General features: G+C 42.0%; 1 protein-coding gene and 1 long non-coding RNA gene across 7 annotated transcripts in view; one reads left to right on the plus strand and one right to left on the minus strand.

Moving 5' to 3' along the window:
- LOC122562673 (PALM2-AKAP2 fusion protein) overlaps positions 1-22733 on the minus strand; it is a 378231-nt gene that overhangs the window by 148024 nt on the left and 207474 nt on the right. The window contains exon 1 of one of the 6 annotated variants that reach the window (XM_043715702.2): positions 18284-18618. The exons of the other annotated variants lie outside the window; for them this stretch is intronic. The gene's annotated coding sequence lies outside the window, so the exon portion shown is untranslated. Of the gene's footprint in view, positions 1-18283; positions 18619-22733 lie in introns of those variants that run through there. 6 annotated transcript variants of the gene reach the window in all.
- The window catches only part of LOC148151860 (uncharacterized), a 148395-nt gene continuing 144393 nt past the window's right edge, over positions 18732-22733 (plus strand). The window contains exon 1 of the long non-coding RNA XR_015760094.1: positions 18732-19044. This is a non-coding gene — a long non-coding RNA (uncharacterized LOC148151860). The remainder of the gene's footprint in view (positions 19045-22733) is intronic.

The following is a 22733-nucleotide window of genomic DNA, read 5'->3' on the forward strand; positions in this document are numbered from 1 at the left end:
CACCGACGTGAGACTCACAGACTTGTAATTTCCTGGATTATCCCTGCTATCCCTCTTAAGGAATGTGACAATGTTTGATATTCTCCAGTACTCTGGGACCTCACCTGTGGCCAAAGAGGACACAAAGATGTCTGTCAAAGCTCCAACAATTTGTTTTCTTGCCTCCCTCAATATTCCAGGTAGATCCCATCGGGATCCAGGGACTATTATTTACCTTAATACATTTTAAGATGGACATCACCTCTTCCTCTTTAATAGCAACCTGGCTTAAAACTCAACACTCCCTTCCAGGAGATCATCCTCCATCAATTCCTTCTCTTTGATGAATACCGACACAAAATATTTGTTTAGGACCTCACCTACCTCCTCTGGCTGCACACATAGATTCCCTGCTTTGTCCTTGATTGGGCAACCTTTTTCCTGATTACATATGTATAAAAAGCCTTGGGATTGTCCTGAATCCCTTTTGCCAATGACTTTTCATGACCCCTTTAAGCCCTTCTAATTCCTTGTCTAAGCACTTTCCTACTTCAAGGGCTTCATCAGTTCCCATCTTCCTTAACCTTACGTATGCTTCCTTTTCCTTCTGACCAAGGTCATAACTTACCTGGTCATTCAAGGTTCATGTAATTTGCCATATCTATCCTTCATTCTTGCAGAAACATACCACTCTTGAATTCTTTTCAATTGCAGTTTAAAAATACTCGCACATGTCCAACGTAGATTTACCCTCGAGCAGTTGTCTCCAATCAAAATTCTCCATTTCCTGCCTAATATTGCTGTAGTTTGCCTTCTCCCAATTTAACACCTTCACCCGAGCACTGCTGTTATCCCTATCCATGAGTACCTTAAAATACATGGTATTAATGGTCACTACTCCTGAAATGCCCCCCCACTGAAACTTCACTCCCCTGATCAGTTTATTTCCCAAAGCCAGGTCCAGTATAACTTCTTCCCTGGTTGGACTGTTTACATATTGTGTCAAGACTCGCTCCTGAATGGTCCTTCCAAATTCTGCCCCATCCAAGCCCCTAGCATGTAGTCAATTCCAGTCAATATAGGGGAAGTTAAAAATCACTACCACAGCAACCCTACTGTTTTTACATCTTTCCAAAATCGGTCTACACATTCTCTTCTGGATCTCCTGCTGGCTGTTGGGAGGCCTGCAGTATATCCTCAGCATTTTGATTTCACCTTTCCTATTCCTGAGTTCTACCTCACTGCACGAATCCTCTGATATATCCTCCCTCAGTACAGCTGTGAGATACGCCTTGACCTGTAACGCAACTCCCCCAGCTTTTTACTGTCCTTTCTATCACACCTGAAACTCTGGGACATTCAGCTGCCAGTCCTGTCCCTCTATCAGCCAAGTCTCTGTAATCATAATGATGTCATAGTTCCCAGTACTAATCAAAACTTTTAAGTTCATCTACTTTGCCAATTATACTTCTCACATTGAAACACATGCATTCAGACCACCTTCCCTGCTCCTTTCGACAGTGTTTCCTTGTTTGTTCTTGTTCTTAGTTAAGTTTGCCTTGTTTTCTACCTCTCCCTCAATTTCTGCATCTCCAACCTTACTCTTTTGGTTCCCATCCCCTTGCCACATCTTTAAATCCTCCCCAACCACTCTACCAAGTATTCCCCCCCCCCCTCCCCCTCCCAAGGACATCAGTCCTACTCCTGCCCAGTTTGTATAGGTCCCACCTCCCCCAGAACCATGTCAAAAATTTTCAACAAGGGTTTTTGTCTATGGTAGCCTATTTCCAATCAGCCTAAATGGAAAATACAGCACAAATACAGCCCATGCGGCCTAATCAGTCTTTGCTTAAACTCCATTGAGTCTTCTCCCATTTCATTAATCTTTTTATTCCTTTTTCTCTTATGTGCTTGCCTAATTTCATTTTGAAAAAGTGTCTAGATGGTTTGTCTCAACCTCATCCTGTGGGAGTGAGTTTCTCATTCTAACTACTCCCAGCAGCAGGTGGTGACATGGTGGTAATGTCACTAGACTGACAATCCAGAGGGTCAGGCTAATAGTCTGGAGACCTGGCTCAAATCCCACCATAGCAACTGGTGGAGTTTAAATTCTAGTCATAAATCTTGAATTGAAAGCTAGTCTCAGAGATTGTGACCATTAAACAATAATCAATTTACATAAAACGTATCTGATTCACTAATGTCCTTTACAGAAAGAAATCTTCTATCCTTACTCAGTTTGGCGAGTCCAGATCTACAGCAATTTGTTCATCTCTTAGCTACCCCCCCAAAAGCCCAGCCAAGCCAATCACTTCAAAAACAGTTAGGGATGGGCACCAAATTGGGGACAAGAGTCCTGTTGTATATTTAAGGCTGAGAGAGAATGAGTTTTGATCAGTAGGGGAATCAAGGGTTATGGGAAGGGGAGGAAAATGGGGGTGAGAAATGTCAAACATCCATGGTCCTATCATCTTGCAGACCAGGCCTGACGGACAGAATTGCCTATCCCTTCTCCTGTTTCTGAAGGCCAGCGTATGACCATACTGGCAATGGCCACATCCTGTGAAAGAACAACTTCTTAAAAAAGTTATTTTTTTCCCGTGTGAATTTATTAGTAACAATCTTGTATTAATGGTTTTGATAATTTTTGGATTCTCCCATAAGTGGAAATAATCTCTCCACATTGACTCTATCCAATTAATCATAATGGTTTTAAAAAACCTATCAGGAATCCTTTTAATCTTCTCTTCTTGAATGGAACATGATCCAATCAGAATTTCAAGATCAGTTAAAGTAACTTTTTAATATCTACATGTTTTATCTCAGTGTTGATAATCATATTTGGCAAGATTTTTACTTCTCCATTGTTGAACAGAAAATCCTCAACTAGTTGTGAGTCGGTCACCAATCAATAGTCAATATTGATTAATTGTGTTGGAACTGTCCACACAGTAATCACTTTCTTTAATATTAGGTCACGTTTCAGTGTATACTCTACTACAGAACAACAGTTAATGGCACGGCAGAATTTATGAATAATTCAACAGGCTGATTATAACAGTATTAGGCAGGAACTGGAGAAATTAGATTGGATGTGGCTGTTAGAATATAAATTCACATTTGACATGAGAGAGTCTTTTAAAAGGCCAATTGTTCAGAGTTCAGGAGTAGCATGTTCCTGTGGATGAAAGATAAATCTTGACAAGATTCAGGAACCCTGGATGACAAGAGATATTAACAGATCGGTCAAAAAGGAAAAGGAAGCATATGTAAGGTTTCCTTGTGTAGGAAATCAGACAAGGCCCGGGAGGACCATAAAGGAAGCAGGAAAAAACTTAAACAGGGAATTAGGCAGGCTAAAAGGGGCCATGAAATGTCCTTGGCAAGTAGGATTAAGGAGAACCCCAAGGCTTTTTGTGTGTATATTAGGAGCAAGAAAGTAGCTGGGGAAATAGTAGGTCCACTCAAGGACAAAGGAGAGAAATTATGCATAAAGCCAGCAAAAGTGGGTAAGGTCCTTAATGAGTACTTCATGTCAGCATTCTCCAAGGAGAGGACATGGACAATGCTAAGATTAGGGAGAAATATGTCGATATTCTAGAGCATGGCAATATAATGAAGGTGGTGGTATTGGTGTCTTGAAAAACATTAAAGGTAGATAAGTCCCCAGGGTCTGATAGGATCATCCAAGGATATTGAGAAAGGCAAGGGAGGAGATTGCTGGGGCCTTATCTAAAACAGAGGCTCCAGAAGACTGAAGAATAGCCAATGTTGTTCCTTTGTTTTATAAGGGCAACAGGGATAATCCAGGAAGTTATTGGCCACTGGGCCTTCATATCAATGGTCAGAAAGTTGTTGGATAAGATTCTTGGGGACAGGATTTATTCACATTTGGAAAAGACTGTACATATTAGGGATAGTCAACATGGCTTTGTGCGGGGACACCTTGTCTCACAAGTTTGAGTTTGTTAAGAAGTGACAAAGGTGATTGATGAGGGAAGGGCAGTGGACTTTATTTATATGGACTTTACTAAAGCATTTGGCAAGGTCCCTCATGGTAGTCTGGTCCAGAAAATTAAGAATGGGATCCACAGTGAGTTGTTAATTTGGATACAAAATTGGCTTGGTCATACAAGATAGTAGTTGGGGAATTGTGAAATGGTATTTTTTTGACTGGAGTTCTGTCATCTGTGGTGTTTCACAAGGATTAGTGCTGAGACTTCTGTTGTTCGTAATATATATAAAATGATTTGGATGAAATGTAGGTAGTCTGGTTAGTATGTTTGCAGACACTATGAAAATTGGTGGAGTTGTGGATAATGAGGAAAGTCAAAGGATACATCAGGTTCTGGATCAGTTGGAAAGTTGGGCAAAGTAATGGCAGATGCAGTTTAATCTGGACAGGTGTGAGGTTATGCATTTGGGGAGGTCAAATGCAAGAGGAAAATATACAGTTTATGGTAGGACCCTAAGGAGCATTTATGTACACACGATATTGTGGACCACACCAAACCCCCTCAAAATATATTAAGACGATAGCCTAGACACTAACCTTTTCTTATTTTAAAAGGTAAGTGTAAGGCATTATGTTCCAGATGCAATTCGATTAGTTAACCGCTTCAGTGTTAAGCAAAGCGCACTTTATTTTTATACTATATTTAAAATGCTGACAAAATAAAAAGAAAAGAATTGGCTTAGCAGAAACTCCATCGAAATGCTTAGGAAAATAATAGATATATTACTAACCAGTAATTAACTGTTCTATAATAATATCCCATAAACACCCTTGGCAAAGGCAAATCCATTAAAACAGATTGTCTCACACGCAATTCTAGCAGCAGGAAGAGAACCCAAGCTTTTAGTTGTAACAGAGAGAGGAATAAGAGCTTCCACATCCAGCTTCAAGACCCCAGCAACAGCAGAAAGGTAAAACTAAAAATCCTGATTCACCCATTCAGGCTGCTTCTATTATTTTAACTTTTGAAAAAAAAAGCCTCACAAACTGTTTACTCTATTACATACTGCTTGGTTCTGGAGTCTCAACCTTCCTTCACAAAAACAGGATAAAATAGACCTCTTAAAGCCATAACATTGTCACAATGGATCCTGTGATGTAAGCCCATAGCACCTGGAAAGTGGCAGTGCAAGTTGATCAGCAGGTAAAGGAGATATTTGGCATGCTTACCTTCATTGGTCAGGGCACCAATTGTAAAAATTAGCAAGTCATGTTGCGACTTTATAAAACTTTAGTAAGGCCACATTTGGAGCATAGTGCCGTGAGCAGAATTGCATACAATAGGAAGAATGTGGAGGTTTTGGAGACTGTGCAAAATAGATTTGCCAGGATGTTACCTGGAATGGAGTATATTAGCTACAAGGAAAGGTTGAACAAACTTGGATTGTTTTCTCTAGAACATCGGAGGCTGAGGAGCAACCTGATAGAAATATATAAAATTATGGGAGGCGTGGAAAGGAATGGTTGGAATCTTTTTTCCAGGGTCAAATTGTCAAATACTACATGACACAAGATTAAGATGACAGGGGGAATGTTTAAAGGAGATGTGGGAGGCTTTTTTTTTAATGCACAAAGAGTGTCAGGTACCTGGAATGCACTATTGGGGAGATGATAGAAGCAGATACACAAGCAACATTTAAGAGGATTTAGACAGACACATGAACAAGCAGAGATTAGAGGGATATGGATCACATACAGGCAGATGGGATTAGTTCAGAATAGCATTCTCTCCATTTAGACATGGTGGGCTGAAGGACCTGTTTCTGTGCTATAATATTTTACGTTCTATGTTAAAGTTAATACAAAATCATTCTCAAGAAAGCAATATCTAATGAAAAAAGCCTGGGCAATTTGATTTTTTTTTCTTTCTGCAACACATCCTCTCCCTTTCAAACTTTTTACCTGTGTTTGTATGTTTGAATTTGCATTTTCATTATTTTTCTCAGGGTTGGTTGGTAATAAAATTTCTGTCATTCACAGAAAACATCCATAGTAATTGGCTCCTTCATGTTCTAATTGAGTCTGACAGTTGTGTGTAAAAACGAAAACAAAATAATTGTTGTGACCAAATGACAGACAGTTAAAAAAAGATTACTTTTGTCCTCATTTGGTTGTAACACTCATCTGAAAGATACAACCTCTGACAACACAGCACTCCCTCAGCACACCATTGGGCATGCCAGGCTGGAATTTGCACTCAAGTCTCCATTTGGAAACTGCAAGGGGAAATTCACAATGTCATTACATACAGAAAGGTTGTTCCCTTAGCTACTCAACCTGGAAATGCAAAGGCGTCCGTCTGCAAGAAACACATTTGCACTGTTACTCGGGAATGCTGCCGTTTCTGATTGTACCAGCAGAAACTCCTTCTTTAAAATCAGCAATCATTTACCTCAAAAGGATCTTGTCAACAGTCAGGGCTCTGATGAAGTGGCAGCTCCACAACATAAAAAGTTAATCCAGGATCTATTTCATCTCAGCTCTTGCATTATCTCTTTGCTAAACAAAATCATGAAACATTTCAGCGTGGAAGTTAAGTGGGTCACAACTTGCCCTGGATATCTCTTACATATGTATCAGCATTGCCAGCCATCAGAATCTGTCTCCACGCTTCAAACAGCTCCACTGTGATCACAGGATGGCTAAAACCTTCTGGTTTTCGGTTTGAACCAGATGGAATGCAATAACTATCCTTCAACGCTTTACACACAGTTTACAACAACAAAACAGGCCACTCTGCCCAACTGTTCTGAGCTGGTGCTGATACTTGACCACAGGCTCCTCCGACCTGACCGTACAGAATGATTATTTCAGTTCAGTATTGGAAATTGGTGTCAAAGGTGGGATCTTGCTATAGATGACGGAATGCAGACTAGTGGCATATGAGTAGTTCATTTCAAATTGTAGAACCTTGCAATGTTTGGAGACTGTGTGACCCAATCAGTCTATGCTGCTGTGAGAGAACACTACACTATTGAAGGGGCTGTCTTCTGGGTGACATGTTAAACAGTGGCCCTCTCAGGGAAAAAAAATCTCATGGTGCTTAATTCAAACAGGAGCATGTAGGGTGTAAAAGTTAAAAGGAATTATTTTGAAGGAAGGCAAGGGAGTTATCACTGTGTCCTACATGTTATTTATTTATCCATCAACATCGTTAAATCCAATTATCTGACCAGTAACTCATTGCTATGATGACTCACTGTGGAAAAATTGGTTACCATGTTTTCTACAATAGCAACTACACTTCAAAAAGTACTTCATTGGCAATAAGGTGCTTTAGGACATCTTGAGGTTGTGAAAGGCACACTATAAATGCAGGTCATCTTTTTAAACTTGTCTTCGGAGAAAAAGAATAAAATTTAAAAAGATAACCTACAAATTTTCCAAACGGAACGTTTGACCGTGCTTGATCACCATGGCACGGTGGCTCAGTGGTTAGCAGTGCTGCCTCACAGTACCAGGGTCCCAGATTCGATCCCAGCCTCGGGTGACCGTCTTTATGGAGTTTGCATGTTCTCCCCGGGTCTGCATGAGTTTCCTCCGGGTGCTCTGACTTCCTTCCACAATCCAAAGATGTGCAGGTTAGCCATGCTAAATTGTCCATAGCGTTAGGTACATTAGTCAGAAGGAAATGGGTCTGGTGGGTTACTGTTCGGAGGGTTGGTGTGAACTGGTTGGGCCGAAGGGCCTGTTTCCACACTGTAGGGAATCTAATCTAAACTAAACTAATGATTAGAAATCAATGCACACATTGAGAATCACTATCAGGATGTGACACCTAGAACTCCTTTAACACAGCATTAGAAACATCAGTCTCAGTATTGAGATCAAATATGAGTACTCAGTCTGCAAACCTCTGACTTGGGGGTAATATTATGAACTACTAAGCTATTGTTGACTGTATCACTCACCCCATGAGTGACAATAACATGCACATCACGAGTGGAATTGTAAACAGCCAAACACTGACTTCCATCAGCTTCCAGAGGCCAGGGAAGAATGTGTTTGTATTTGCAGTTAATTTGCTGACTAGAATTGGCTGGTTGGAATGCAGCGAAGGCTAAATTGAATCAGTAATAGGGTCACCTTGACTGATGCAGTATAAAGCAGAATTGGCTAAAAATGAAAAGACTTTTTGTGATAGCTGCTGCAAGCAAACAGCCTTCCTCGTCATTTACATACTTCTTCAGTTTTCTTCCTCACTTGTTCAAAAAGGTGCTGATTTATATTGCATTTACTTTTATTCTCAGCGATAACACTCCCATGTGACCATTCTGCGCACATCAATATCCATGGGTTTTTCAAGAAGTTTAGAGATGTTTAGGGCACTTAAACAGAGCCCAAAACGTGGCCTCAACTGACAATTGGATCATAAAAAGTTATGGATTCATACAATGTTTAGAGTCATAGAAATGTACAGCACGGAAACAGACCCTTCAGTCCAACCCGTCCATGCTGACCATATATCCCAACCCAATCTAGTCCCACCTGCCAGCACCCGGCCCATATCCCTCCAAACACTTATTATAGTAGAGAAGGTCATCAGGTCCATTCCAGCTCTCTACAAGGACAAAATTAGCCAATACCATTGACTGACCAACTCCATCTGGTATTCCGGCAAACATCATCGATTCAAGCACTTGTCAAATTTCCTTTTGAATGCCTCAATTGAAGCTGTTTTCACCATCATCTCAGATGGTGCACTTCAGATCTTAACCCTTTGCTGGATCATTCACCGTAAATCATTGTCATCTGGTCCTCAAATTAATTCGCAAATGGTAACAGCCTGTCTCTACCTACACTGACTGGGCACTTCATGAGTTTGAGCACATCCATTGATTGTACTTTCAATGCTCTTCTCCCCAAGTAATTCAACCCCAGCTTTGTGAATCTGGCATACAATAGACATCCCTGGTCCCTGAAACCATTTGCGCAAATCTTTTCTGCATCCTCTGCAATTAGAAGTGAGCAGTGTGGGAGTTCTCCTCAGCACCTAACATAGGCACATGGAAATAAAACTGCTCTGCTCCGCTGCCCTGGGAGAAATAGCTGACTCAGCATAGAAGAGGAATCAGAACTCTAACCTTCCTGTATCCAACCTCATTCATCAACTATCAGGGGAATCCCCAATGTTACTTAATACAGGAAGGTTTTCTCTTAAGTCTTCAATTTTAGGGTACCAATAATTACATATTGTCTCTAACAATGCTTAAGTGCAGAAATACAGAGCGAGTTGAGCTTCGTGTCCTGCTGTTGGAGCATGAGAAAAGTTGATGAGTATAGGTTCTGAAATCAGAGTTCAATTGGTACAGCAACTAACTCTGAGTTAGTTTAGTTGGCAATTGGCTAGTAGGTGGTGCAGAAGCAGGTGTTCAATGCCCATTCTGACTGAGGTAGATTGAGAACCTACCTCCCCCTGAAAGTGCAAGGCAATGGTAAACACTGACAAAAACTGCCAAGAAAATGTCTCAGGATGAAGTATCAGCAGACACGCACTCAAGGAACTGCCTACAGGGCACAGCACATACAGAATACAAGGGAATGGGAAGATTATGAAAAGTATGCAGGATACAAAGGATCAAGAATAGGATGATGAGAACATATCATAAACAAAGAGCAAACATATACTGAAGTTTCCAAATTGATAACTGTAATGGTTCATGACATTTCTCATGAATAGAAATGGTTGCAATATTTCCAGGACCTTGGTGTCCCTACCAGCCCTGATTTTAAAATGTTCCGACTTTCACAGCTACAGGTTTGGCTGCCTAAGCCCGCATTCTGATATTTCCTTCCTAAATCTCTCTAGCTCTTTCTGCTTCAAGACAGTCTTGAAACTCGACCTCTTTGACCAAGCTTTCAGCCGAATATCTCCTCACGTGTCTCTGTGCCAAAGTTTGTTTTCTAATGCTAGTTGGAAAGGGAACAACTTCCGCATTAAAAGGAGTTGTTCTGCAAATATTTGGAATATAAACTGACATACAATCATTAACAATGTTTGGGTAGTTACAGGATGTTAGAAAATGGCTCCCACGCTCCTTGTGTTTTAATCCTGTAATGTTCATGCCAAGAATTCAGAACTTTTGATAGCTGAACCCCAACATCCTGGAACAAACCAAAATATTGGTTTGTGTTACACAGTGTTACAAAGATACTTCACACTTCATATTTCTCGGATATCTTGAGTTTTGAGGATTATGAAAAATTATTTTATACAAAGGTGTGGAAATACCTGAAATTGTTTCTTTAAAAGAAATCATTGAAATGTCAAAGCAGACATTGGAGATTATATTTTCCAATAAGGCTTTATACCACTGGTGATGGTGTCTGCTTTGCTGGGGCTGTGTGAACAGCAACTGCGTGGAAAGAGTGCATTAGTGTCTGTTCTTCAGTTGAGGGCGGGGGTCAAGAACCCTGCAAAGGAAGGGCTGCGCAGCTGATCTCTTCCACTTCTGAAAAGAAAACCACTTGTTGAGTTCAGGGTGAAACCTCTTTGTGATCCTGGATGTGCGATTGCAAGAGTTTCTCAATGCTGCATTTCTTGAGCAAGCTGTTCTACAAGATTCCAAAGACAAGCATACACAATGAGAGACTTGGCTAAACAGAAGATCAGAGTGGCAGCCTTCAGAACATCCCACACTTTATCTTGTTGCCTTCAGCAATAATCCACTGGCTTTCTGAAAACAACACTTTGATCATCTCAGCAGAGAAATCCATCTTTTTCCCTCTTTTCCTCAAGAGACTGTGCCTGTTTTGGGGCCATTTAGAGGAATTTATACTTCTGCATTACTCAGCATCAGTGTTAAGCAAATATTGCATCTTCATTGAATAGTGTTTGATAATAAACAAATAATTGCACTTAATAAGAAACCTGTTTGATAGATTTCTTTTATTTAGAACCTGATATAGAAAAAAGATATTTGATTGGCCACTGTGGTAACAGGGGAAATTATTTTTATTTGATGTTATGACCAGTGGAGTTGTGGGACTAGAACTACAGTCGTAACAGCAGTTGTAATAAAAGTATGTTACGCATGGTTTTCACTGGAGTCCTGTCTTACAGGACAGAGGAGCAAAAAAACCAATATAAAAAAGGTAAATCTGATCTCATCCTCCCCAGTCTAAAATCACAGATGGAAGGCATCTGGATGGGTATATGAATATGAAGGGTTTAGAGTGACACGGGCCAAGTGCTGTCAAGTGGGATGAGATTGGGTTGGGATATCTGGTCAGCATGGACGAGTTGGACCAAAGGGTCTGCTTCCATGCTGTACATCTCTATGACTCTATGCCACGATTTGAGACATATTGGTAGGAAATACCAATGCAACGGCCTAGTGAAAATGGGGTGTCGTCTTCATGTTGAAGATACCCTCCATCATCCTGTCTGGTGCCACCAACATTTTAAATGGGATAGATTTCAAACAGATCTAGCAACCTCTGAGGCATTGGGGGTCATCAGCAGAAATGTATTCAACCACAATCTGTAATGTCATGTTTTGGCATATCTCTCATTACCATCAGCCAAGGAACTAACTTTGATTCAATGAACTGTACAGAAGAGAATGTAGAGAGCAAAACCAGGCAAAAGACACGGTGGCACAGTGGTTAGCACTGCTGCCTCTCAGTGCCAGAGACCCGGGTTCAATTCCCGCCTCAGGCGACTGACTGTGTGGAGTTTGCACATTCTCCCCGTGTCTGCGTGGGTTTCCTTCGGGTGCTCCGGTTTCCTCCCATAATCCAAAAATGTGCAGGTTAGGTGAATTGGCCATGCTAAATTGCCCGTAGTGTTAGGTGAAGGGGAATGGGTCTAGGTGGGTTGCGCTTTGGCAGGTCAGTGTGGACTTGTTGGGCCGAAGGGCCTGTTTCCACACTGTAAGTAATCTAATCTAAAAGACATGGGAAGCCCTACATTTTAGAAAGCAAATCCAGCCCTTAGAGGGTGTGCCAAAGAAACAATGTTAGGGATGAGGGACTTCAGAGATGTGGAGAGATTGGAGAAACTGGAGCTTTTCTCCCTAGAGCAGCAAAAGTAAAGAGGAGATTTGTTTGGAGTGTTAAATATCACAAAAGGTTTTGATTCGGTAAATAAGAAGAAATTTTCTTCATTGGCAGAAGAATCAGTAATCAAAGGACATGGAGCTAAAATGATTGGCAAAAGAGCAACAGATTACATGGAGAAAATTCTTTGAATGCAATGAATTGGTACAATTCAAAACACACTGTCTGCAGGTGTAGTGGAAGTATATTCTGCAGTAACTTTCAAAAAGGAACCGGATAAACATTTGAAGCGAAAAGAATGTGCAAGAAAGAATGGGGAATGGAATTATTCCAACTGTTCTACCAAAAATATTGGCAGAGGCAGGTTGGGCAAACAATTTTCTTTTGTGCTGCCCATTTCTGACAATTTATCCTTGCAATGACTCCAATGAAAGCAGAGTTTCAGAGAGTTATCTAATAAGCAACTGCTTACATCTTGCCTACTCTATGTCATTACCCATTCTTAAAGTGAAACACCTTGTCTGCCCTGGAACAGACATTAATTGGGATTTCTTGCAATTCATCTTTTTACATTCAAACAAGTAAACAAATCTGCCAGAATGAAATAAAGTTTCAAGGAAATTCAAGTCAATGAGACAAAACTTTCTTCAAATACCAAGTTATGTACCACCTACAATAATGTGGTTTTTAATCTCAGTATTAGATTAGATTAGATTACTTACAGTGTGGAAACAGGCCCTTCGGCCCAACAAGTCCACACCGACCCGTCGAAGCGCAACCCACCCATTCCCCTACATTTACCCCTTTTACCTAACACTACGGGCAATTTAGCATGGCCAGTTCACCTAACCTGCACATCTTTGGACTGTGGGAGGAAACCGGAGCACCCGGAGGAAACCCACGCAGACACGGGGAGAATGTGCAAACTCCACACAGTCAGTCGCCTGAGTCGGGAATTGAACCCGGGTCTCTGGTGCTGTGAGGCAGCAGTGCTAACCACTGTGCCGCCCACAAAATACAGTGTGGAAACAGGCCCTTCGGCCCAACAAGTCCACACCGACCCGCCGAAGCGCAAACCACCCATACCCCTACATTTACCCCTTACCTAACACTACGGGCAATTTAGCATGGCCAATTCACCTTACCTAGTTATGGATTTTCACCTTCACATGAATCCATAACTAACGTCTACTGTGTGATTTGTGTGATCTGTACTCCCATAGGTCACAAGGACAAAAAGCTGCTGTATTTTAAAATTCACTGATATTTCTATTTGAACAAAAACAAATCTACATTTTTATAGTGCTTTTTACAACCTTGAAATCCAAAAGTACTTAGAGACATAGTTATTGTTGTCTTGTATGGAAATGACTCAGGACATTTGAGCACAGAAATATGATAATTGCCAGTTAATTAGCTTTTACTGATGTTGATGGATGGAAGGATGGATGGATGTTTGACAGAAAATTTAGGGGCACTTCCCAGTTTCCCATTAAATAGGAAATTTTCAACCACCTCAGATGAAAGACAGGATCATAGTTTAATGTCTTCTCTAGAAGACAATATTGTGCAGATTCAGTCTTGTAACATCATATCTTCTTAGGCTTTGTGCTTAAAACCCTGGAGAGGGACTTAAACCCACAATTTTCTAAATTAGTGGCAAGGCACTATCCCCGATACAATTACAAAATCGGTATGTTTGTAACCACTTCCAGAGAAAACAAATAAAAAAAAAATCAATAAAATAAGTTATTGATTAACTGCCCTCTGCTCAAGCAGTGTTTCACAACCTCGTGGAAATTGGAGCTCTCTTGCACCTTAATCAAAAGAGTCTTCATATGATGACCCATAGAACTAGCATGATTTGGCTGTGGAATCATCACAATCAGTCCTAATTCTGATCTCCCCTGATACATACACACAAATTTACCCATATGGTTTAACTAGGTCAAGTAATGATTTGAGGGTACCAGAGCTTACCATCCTCCTTCCTCTGCTGGGAACCTTGTCATCAAGAGTGGATCCTATCCTTTAGGCCAGCAAACACAATTACCCAAAAGGAGGAATCTTTGGGTGTAGAGACCTCATTAATTGTCTGCACAGATATCAGATTAGTTTCCCTCCCCCAACTTGTGTCTATTATTTTTAATCAACTGTGTTAGCAATTTCAATTCCTTTCTAGGTTAATGCTCCATCAGCATAGATTGTTCTCGGTTTAAAAAAAGACTAAATGACTTTGCAACTGAATGGTTTACTGAATTAATGCGTGCACAAATCAATTTCTGAATTAATTACCATAATTACTCTCCTTAATTTGAGGATTAAACTCACCTTGGAAATTTCAATGGTGTTTTGCCCAATACATTGTGTGACAGCAGCAGAAGATTAACAGCAACCCTGATATCAGTCCGTCAATCATATTGGGCCTGAAGCATAGATATAGGCTATCTGGCCCAACATCTTCATGGCAATGTCTATGCTCCACATAAGCCTCTACCGACTTTATACCATTTAATCCTACCACAATTCTTCAACTCCTTGCTGTTTCTATCACAAGTTAGTTGGGTTGAATGTGCTCTTTCTGTATTGCAAATTCAATGTAAATTAGAGATAACAGGATGATTTGAAGAAACCTTTTGAAGAAAATCCCTGATGTGAATCTCACAGCAAAATCCATTTAGCAGAAAGGTCAATGTAGATTTTTAAACATATTTATGCATAGAAACTGAACTTTACAAAGAGAAGGGGATAAGTAACGACCGGAGTAACATAAATGTATCAAGAGGCAATTAACACAAATAATGGCAAATCAGCTTGCTACTGTGGAAGATCATTCTCTATATATTGTTCTACTACAATCTTATATTACAGCATACATGAAACACAAACTCTTCCAGCTGTTCTGGCCTCTTTTAGTACAGTCGTTCCTCCCCAATAAAGCTGAATACATACAAAGGCTAGAGTATCATATTAGAATAGGAGAGCCTACATTATTCATATAGAATCACAATTCCAAAGCCCTTTCGTTCATTTCTTCTGTGATTGAAACATGTCACAATGTGACCAATAGTAGCAGGGTCCTGAATTTGGTTTGGCTACGCTGATCCCATGTCAGAACTTCACCTTGGAGATATATGAAGCACAAACAATAGTTTGCATTTATATAGCCCTTTACTGTAGAAAAATGACACAGAAGCACAGTCAGACATTGGAATATAAGTGGGCCATTCAGCCCCTTGAGTCTGCTTCACCAATCAATTGGATCATGGTCATCTGTATATTAACTCCATCTGCTGGCTTGTGTCTGTAACCTTTAATACCTTCGTTAGATAAAAATTAATCACGTTTTAATATTTTTTAAATTGGCCCCTCCAGCCTCAGTAGCTCCTGGGGCAATGTGTTCCAAGTCTCCATTGTGTGAGGATGTGCTTCCTGTCACCCTCAGGGGAGCTAAAATGTTAAGGTTATGCCCACTGTTTTAGACTCAACATCATTTCTCTCTACCTACCTTATTAAATCCTTTAATGTTTTCCAACCTCTTAGTTAAAATTGTCTCTTCATCTTTTATATTCAAAGGACAATATCCACTTTATGCAACCTGTTCTCATTTTATAACCATTTTGGCTCTTGCATTTACCTGTTCTAAGGTTTATAAAACCTTTCTGAAACTGAAAAAAGTCATTTCTCTGCCAAAGGAAAACACATTGACAGTGGAGTCAAAAAGATTGAGCGAAGGATTGCTTTTGACAAGAAGAATGGTTAGAAATTCGACAATGTTCTCTCTCAACGCTCTCTCCTTCTTGCTATTCCAATGAGTTCAATTAAAGAGTTGCAATGGGACAATTCCATGTCACCAGCCTCTACATCACCCACTTGACCATTCTTGACATATCATTCTAGCCACTGAACACCAGTAGGTTGTTCGGTCAAAGGAAGTGGCACAGCAGAACCTTTGGTGCTGTCAGTCCAGGCAGTTCCCAATGGATTGTGATTAGGAATGGAACCCTTCAAAATGGTCTTGATGCTAATTGTTCTATTTTTCTGCTGCTCAGCTGTGATCTGAGAATTTATGGAAAATAAGAACATCCCCCCCACGAGTAGTTCTGCTGCAATACTGACAACTGTTATCCAGCCCAACCTATGGTGACCTCAAATGGGATATTGAATCAAAGACATTTTCCATTCTCTGATATTTCATCAAACCGTACCATTGCTTTGTCATAGAATATCATTATTGAACATAGACAATATACATCTTCTGCAAAGGCTGTAAAACAAAAAAACTATAACTTTCTATTGATTCCATAATTGATTGTTAGGGATTTGAGAGTGGATGCACAAATCATTTCTCCTGTGAAATGCTGCAGGATGATTTACTCCTAGACCAGAGAAGGCAATGGAGCTATTTAATAAAAAATATTTTAAATAACTTGATACTTGAGTACCTAAGGGGAAACTGGCAAGTGAGTCAATGACTGGAGGATATGGACTGAAGGTCTATAGAGATAGATAAAGGTATAAATAAGGAGACATTTTTACACTGTGTTTTTGAGACCTGAAAATGCACTGCCTGAAAAGATGACCGGATCACATTCAACAACAATTTCCAAAGCAGAACTGGAATTATACTGGAAAAGGAAAGAGTTGGACAGTGGGTTTGGTTGGATAATTCTTTCAAAGAATAAGCAGTAAGATCTGAACAACATTCAGCCTCTGGCAGCTGAGTAGGTAACAGCATTTGTTCTACAATGATCACTCCCACTAAGAGAGAGTGTAACTATCTCTCCACAACATTCATTCAATGGCATTAACACCACTGAATCCTGATTAATCAACATTCTGGGGTGGGGTGGTGGGGGTTTAGTTATTGACCAGAAATTGAACTGAATCAGCTTTATAGGTACTGTCGAGAGTGTGGTGTTGGAAAAGCAGGCCAGGCAACATCCGAGGAGCAGGAGAATCAACGTTTTGGGCAAATGCCCTTCATCAGGAATCTCTTCATCAGGAATGAGAGTCTCGTTCCTGATGAAGGGCTGATGCCCAAAATGTCGATTCTCCTGCTTGTCGGATGCTGCCTGACCTGCTGTGTTTTTCCAACACCACACTCTCAACTCTGATCTCCAGCATCTGCAGTCCTCACTTTCTCCTTTATAAATACTTTGGTTACAAGAGCTGGGAATTCCAAACTGAGTAACTCCACCTCCTGATTCCTCAAAGCATGTAGATCACCTCCAAGGCACAAGTCAGGAGTGTGATGGAATACTCTCGACTTGCCTAATGAGCACTGTTGCAACACTACTCAAGATATTCAACATCATCTGGAACAAAACAGATGCTTAATTGGCACACAGTGGCAGCAGTGTGTACCATCTACAAGATGTGAAACAGTAACTCATCAAGGCTCTCCCTACAGCATCTTCCAAACCCTGAGCCCCTACTACTTAGCAGGACAAGGGCAGCAAATAAATGGGAACTCCGCCACCTAAAGTTTCCCTCCAAGCCACAGAGCATCCTGAATTGGAACTGTATCCCTATTCTTTCACATTTTGCAGATTCAAAATCTTGGAACTCCCTCCCTCAGCACACTGTGGATGTGTCAACATCACAATGACTGCAGTGGTTTAAGAATCTGACTCAAGAACAATCAGGGAGAGGCAATAAACGCTGGCTGGGCCAGTGACATCCACTTTGAAGGACTACATTAAATGACTAGGATGGGCTGAATGGACACCTGTTCTGTATGGGTCCATCAAACACACGCGCAATATATCTTCAGGCAAAAACTGTCACGTATGCTGTATTAATTGTCATATAACCATATTCTAAGTTCCAACAGAGCGAAGCTCCCCCGGGCAATCAAGACCCCCTTGTAAAACATCTATCCACTGATATGATCCTATCACTCATTCAGATGATAGCAGCGTTGTACCACCCCACCTCCCAACACCAACCATCTCTCACCATCATCCTCACCTTCTGAATAAACTAAACGAAGCGGGGCAGAGCCGGAAGGCAGCACTGTGTGTCCCACGCTCCCCACTGAAAATGTCCATTTGAGAACAGCAGCGGGGGCTCACCGTCTGCTGTCTTCACTGGGCAGACATCGCCAAATCTAAACGCTTGAGCCTGCTGCAGTGGCGGCTCCTCAAAGAAACCCAATCCTGAGCCGCAGTGGGGGTGGAGAGTGCACTCTGCAGGCTGCGCTCTATTTCACGTTTCGTCTCCAGTAGAGCCCCTGCTTCTTCTGAAACAGTTAACCGTCCTCAGGTGCCCCAGCTAAACACTTACCTGACTGTGTCCGGCAACTTTCCCCCCCACCACTCTCCCAGCTCAGACCCTGTCAGGGGACTGGTTGCAGCGAAGTTTGTTGAAGCGTTTTGTGGGCAGGTTCGGCTGAAACTGACCACTCCAACTTGTCCTGTTTCCGATCCTCGTGTCTCTCACTTTCCCCTTTAAATAATGGATGAATTCCAGGCGATATTGTGTTTGTGAGGCTTTCTTCTCTTCGATCTCTCAAGTAGACTCCCGACGCACAGGAGTACGGCTCGGAACAAGCGAGGGGAGGGAAACTGCCTCACACAGTCAAAGCCGTCAGTCTGACTCCCTACTGTTCACTCACTTCAAACATCCCTCCCTCCTATTGCCTAGAGTGCCGCGAACCAGTCAAAAGCACTGCTCCAATCAAAAAGACGCCCATTTTGTTTTGAAAAAGCAAGTCATGTATTCGGAATTTAAATTAACCCTTTCTCTCTCCCTTTTTCTGTTAAACTCTTTTCCGCAGATGAAAGACTCCTGTTACTCTGTAAACCCGCCAGAGGCCAGAAGGTTGCAAGGATAACGTGGAAGTTTAAAGCCCAGGAATTGGCCGTTCGATCCATCTGGCCTGTTCGTTTCCGATGGAGTCTCCTATCCCTCAAACTTTATTTCTTGCCGGGTAAAAACAATGACTGCAGATGCTGGGAACCAGATTCTGGATTAGAGTGATGCTGGAAGAGCACAGCAGTTCAGGCAGCATCCGAGGAGCAGTAAAATCCACTTCTGGCTCAGAGGTTGGGACACTATTACTATTGGGTGTTAAGGGTAATGTAAGCAAGGCAGGTAGATAGAATTAATTTGTAAATCTGCCACAATCTACTCACATGGTGGACCAGGCTCTTGTGTCTAGATTAGAATGGTGTTGGAAAAGCACAGCAGGTCATGCAGCGTCCGAGGAGCAGGAAAATCAACGTTTTGGGCAAAAAGCCCTTAATCAGGAATGGAGGCAGGGAGCCTCCAGGGTGGAGAAATAAGCTAGAGGAGGGTGGGGGTGGGGAGAAAGTAGCATAGAGTACAATAGGTGAGTGGGGGAGGGATGAAGGTGATAGGTGGAAAAGAAGATAGGCAGGTAGAACAAGTCATGGGGACAGTACTGAGCTGGAAGTTTGGAACTGGGGTGAGGTGGGGGAAGGGGAAATGAGGAAACTGTTGAAGTCCGCATTGATGTCCTGGGGTTGAAGTGTTCCGAGGTGGAAGATGAGGTGTTCTTCCTCCAGGCATCTGGTGGTGAGGGAGCGGCGGTGAAGGAGGTCCAGGACCTCCATGTCTTCGGCAGAGTGGGAGGGGGAGTTGAAATGTTGGGCCACAGGGCAGTGTGGTTGATTGGTGCAGGTGTCCTAGGGACGTTCCCTAAAGCGCTCTGCGAGGAGACGAAAAGTCTCCCAAATGTAGAGGAGATCGCATCGGGACAACGGATACAATAAATGATATTGGTGGATGTGCAGGTAAAACTTTGATGGATATGGAAGGCTCCTTTAGGGCCTTGGATGGAGATGAGGGAGGAGGTGTGGGCGCAGGTTTTGCAATTCCTGTGGTGGCAGGGGAAGATGCCAGGACAGGAGGGTGGGTTGTAGGGGGCGTGGACCTGACCAGGTAGTCACAGAGGGAACGGTCTTTGCGGAAGGCAGAAAGGGGTTGGGGAGGGAAATATATCCCTGGTGGATTGGTCTGTTTGGAGGTGGCGGAAATGTCGGCGGATGATTTGGTTTATGCGAAGGTTGGTAGGGTGGAAGGTGAGCACCAGGGGCGTTCTGTCCTTGTTACGGTTGGAGGGGTGGGGTCTGAGGGCGGAGATGTGGGATGTGGACGAGATGCTTTGGAGGGCATCTTTAACCACGTGGGAAGGGAAATTGCGGTCACTAAAGAAGGAGGCCATCTGGTGTGTTCTGTGGTGGAACTGGTCCTCCTGGGAGCAGATACGGCAGAGGCGGAGGAATTGGGAATATGGGATGGCATTTTTGCAGGAGGTAGGGTTGGAAGAGGTGTAATCAGGTAGCTGTGGGAGTTGGTAGGTTTGTAAAAAATGTTGGTGTCAATACTCCACAATACTCCAGATGTGGTCTCACCAGGTTTCTTCACTGCCTGCTGTACCTGCATGCTTGCTTTCATTGACTGATGTACAAGAACACCTAGATCTCGTTGTACTTCCCCTTTACCTAATTTGACTCCATTTAGGTAGTAATCTGCCTTCCTGTTCTTGCCACCAAAGTGGATAACCACACATTTATCCACATTAAACTGCATCTGCCATGCATCCGTCCACTCACCTAGCCTGTCCCAGTCACTCTGTATTCTCATAATATCCTCCTCACATTTCACCCTGCCACCCAGCTTTGTGTCATCAGCAAATTTGCTAATATTACTTTTAATACCTTCATCTATATCATTAGTGTATATTGTAAACAGCTGCGGTCCCAGCACTGAACCTTGAAGTACCCCACTGATCACCGCCTGCCATTCTGAAAGGGACCCGTTTATCACTACTGTTTGCTTCCTGTCAGCCAGCCAATTTTCAATGCAAGTCAGTATTTTGCCCCTAACACCATGTTCCCTAATTTTGCTCACTAATCTCCTATGTGGGACTTTATCAAAGGCTTTCTGAAAGTCCAGGTACACTACATCCACTGGCTCTCCTTTGTCCATTTTCATAGTTACATTCTCAAAAGATTTCTTCATTCAATAGTGGAGCAAATACAACTGAGGATTGCAGGGGGGCAAAGTCAAGAGAGTATAGATATTTTGATTAGTTGTGAGACTGAGGATTACAGAAATAGGAGTGAGGCTGTGGAAGGATTTGAAAACAAGGATAAGAATTTTAAAATTGTGCTATTTCTGAGGTACTTATCCAGCTTACCTTTTAAACCTTCAAAGCTATTGTCTGACGTGACAATGTGATTAATATTTTCATCACTCTCTGAATGAAGACTTTCCTCTTGAATACGCTAATGAGCTGCCTTCTTGAGCTGCTGTAGTCCAGGTGTCCTGTGGGCACCCATAGTGCTGCTAGGAAGGAAATTCAAGTGACAGTGAAGGAGTGGTGATTTGGCACAAAGTCAGTGTGGTTTGTGGTTGGGAGGGGAAATTGCAGGTAGTAGTGCTCCCATTTGCTGCCCTAGGTGGTAGAGATTATGGGTTTAGAAGGTGCTGTCAAAGAAGCTTATGTGAGTTACTGCTGCTACTGAGAGTTGATGGTGCAGTGAAATTTTGTTGATGGAGTGCCAATCAGGTGGGCTACTTTGCCCAGGATGGTGTCAAGCTTTTTTTTATTCACTTGTGGATATGGGTGTTTTTGGCAGGGCTAGAATTTGTTGCCCATTCCTTGTTGCCTTTGAGAAGGTGGTGCCAAGCTGCCATCCATGCCCTGTAGGTAGACCCAATGCTATTAGGGAGGGAATTCCAGATTTTTGACCCAGTGCCGGTGAAGGAATGGTGATATATTTCCAAGGGGAGAAAGTGAGGTCTGCAGATGCTGGAGATCAGAGCTGAAAATGTGTTGCTGGAACAGCGCAGCAGGTCAGACAGCATCCAGGGAACAGGAGAATCGACGTTTCGGGCATAAGCCCTTCTTCAGGATATATTTCCAAGTCAGGATGGTGAATGGCTTGTAGGTGATGGTGTTCCTGTGCATCTGCTTCTAAACAAGAATTAGTCATGGGTTTCGAAGGTGCTGTCTGAGAATCTATGGTGAATTTCTGCAGTGCATCTTGGAAATAGTACTCACTGCTGCTACTGGAGCACTGTTGTTGGAGTAACTGAATGTTTGTGGATGTGGTGCCAATCAGTGTTGTTGGAGCTGTACTCATCCAGGCAAGCGGAAAGTATTCCATTACACTCCTGACATTACTTGTAGATGGTTGACAGGCATTGGGGAGACTGGAGGTAAGTTACTTGATACAGTATTCTCAGCCTCAGACCTGTTCTTGCAGCAGTATTTATATGGTTGGTCAGTTCAGTTCTAGTCTGTGGGAACCCTTCAGGATGTTGACAGTGGGTAATGCAGCAATGCTATTGAATGTAAATATAGCTGAATGTTAACATTTCAGCTTAAGGAACTGGTCATATTTTACTCTAATGTGTGATTAAATGCAGCAATTAAAAAGAAGAAACAAGGTGTTAGTAAATCTTTTTCAGGGATCATCCTGTGCCCACTGTTTCTGAATTCAACTGGTTATCATTAATTCCTTAGTTGATGAGAGCCATTCAATTAGAACATGACTGACTGTATCTTAAATCTATCTAACCTCTTGATTCATAATCATTAATGACCATTCCGAGCAAAAAAGACTGTCAATCATAGTTTTGAAATCTTCAACTCAGTCTGACCTCCAGCCACAGTAGCTTTTCAGTGAAGAGGATTTCTGATCTCCATGTTTCTTTTTTTAACTTTGTGTTATTTATATGAACTTCCCTCTCTCAACCCTTC

The sequence above is a fragment of the Chiloscyllium plagiosum genome, unplaced genomic scaffold, assembly GCF_037043375.1.
Source record: "Chiloscyllium plagiosum isolate Xiang-an unplaced genomic scaffold, Cpla_swu_hap1 HiC_scaffold_2, whole genome shotgun sequence".
NCBI classification, from domain to species: Eukaryota; Metazoa; Chordata; class Chondrichthyes; order Orectolobiformes; family Hemiscylliidae; genus Chiloscyllium; species Chiloscyllium plagiosum.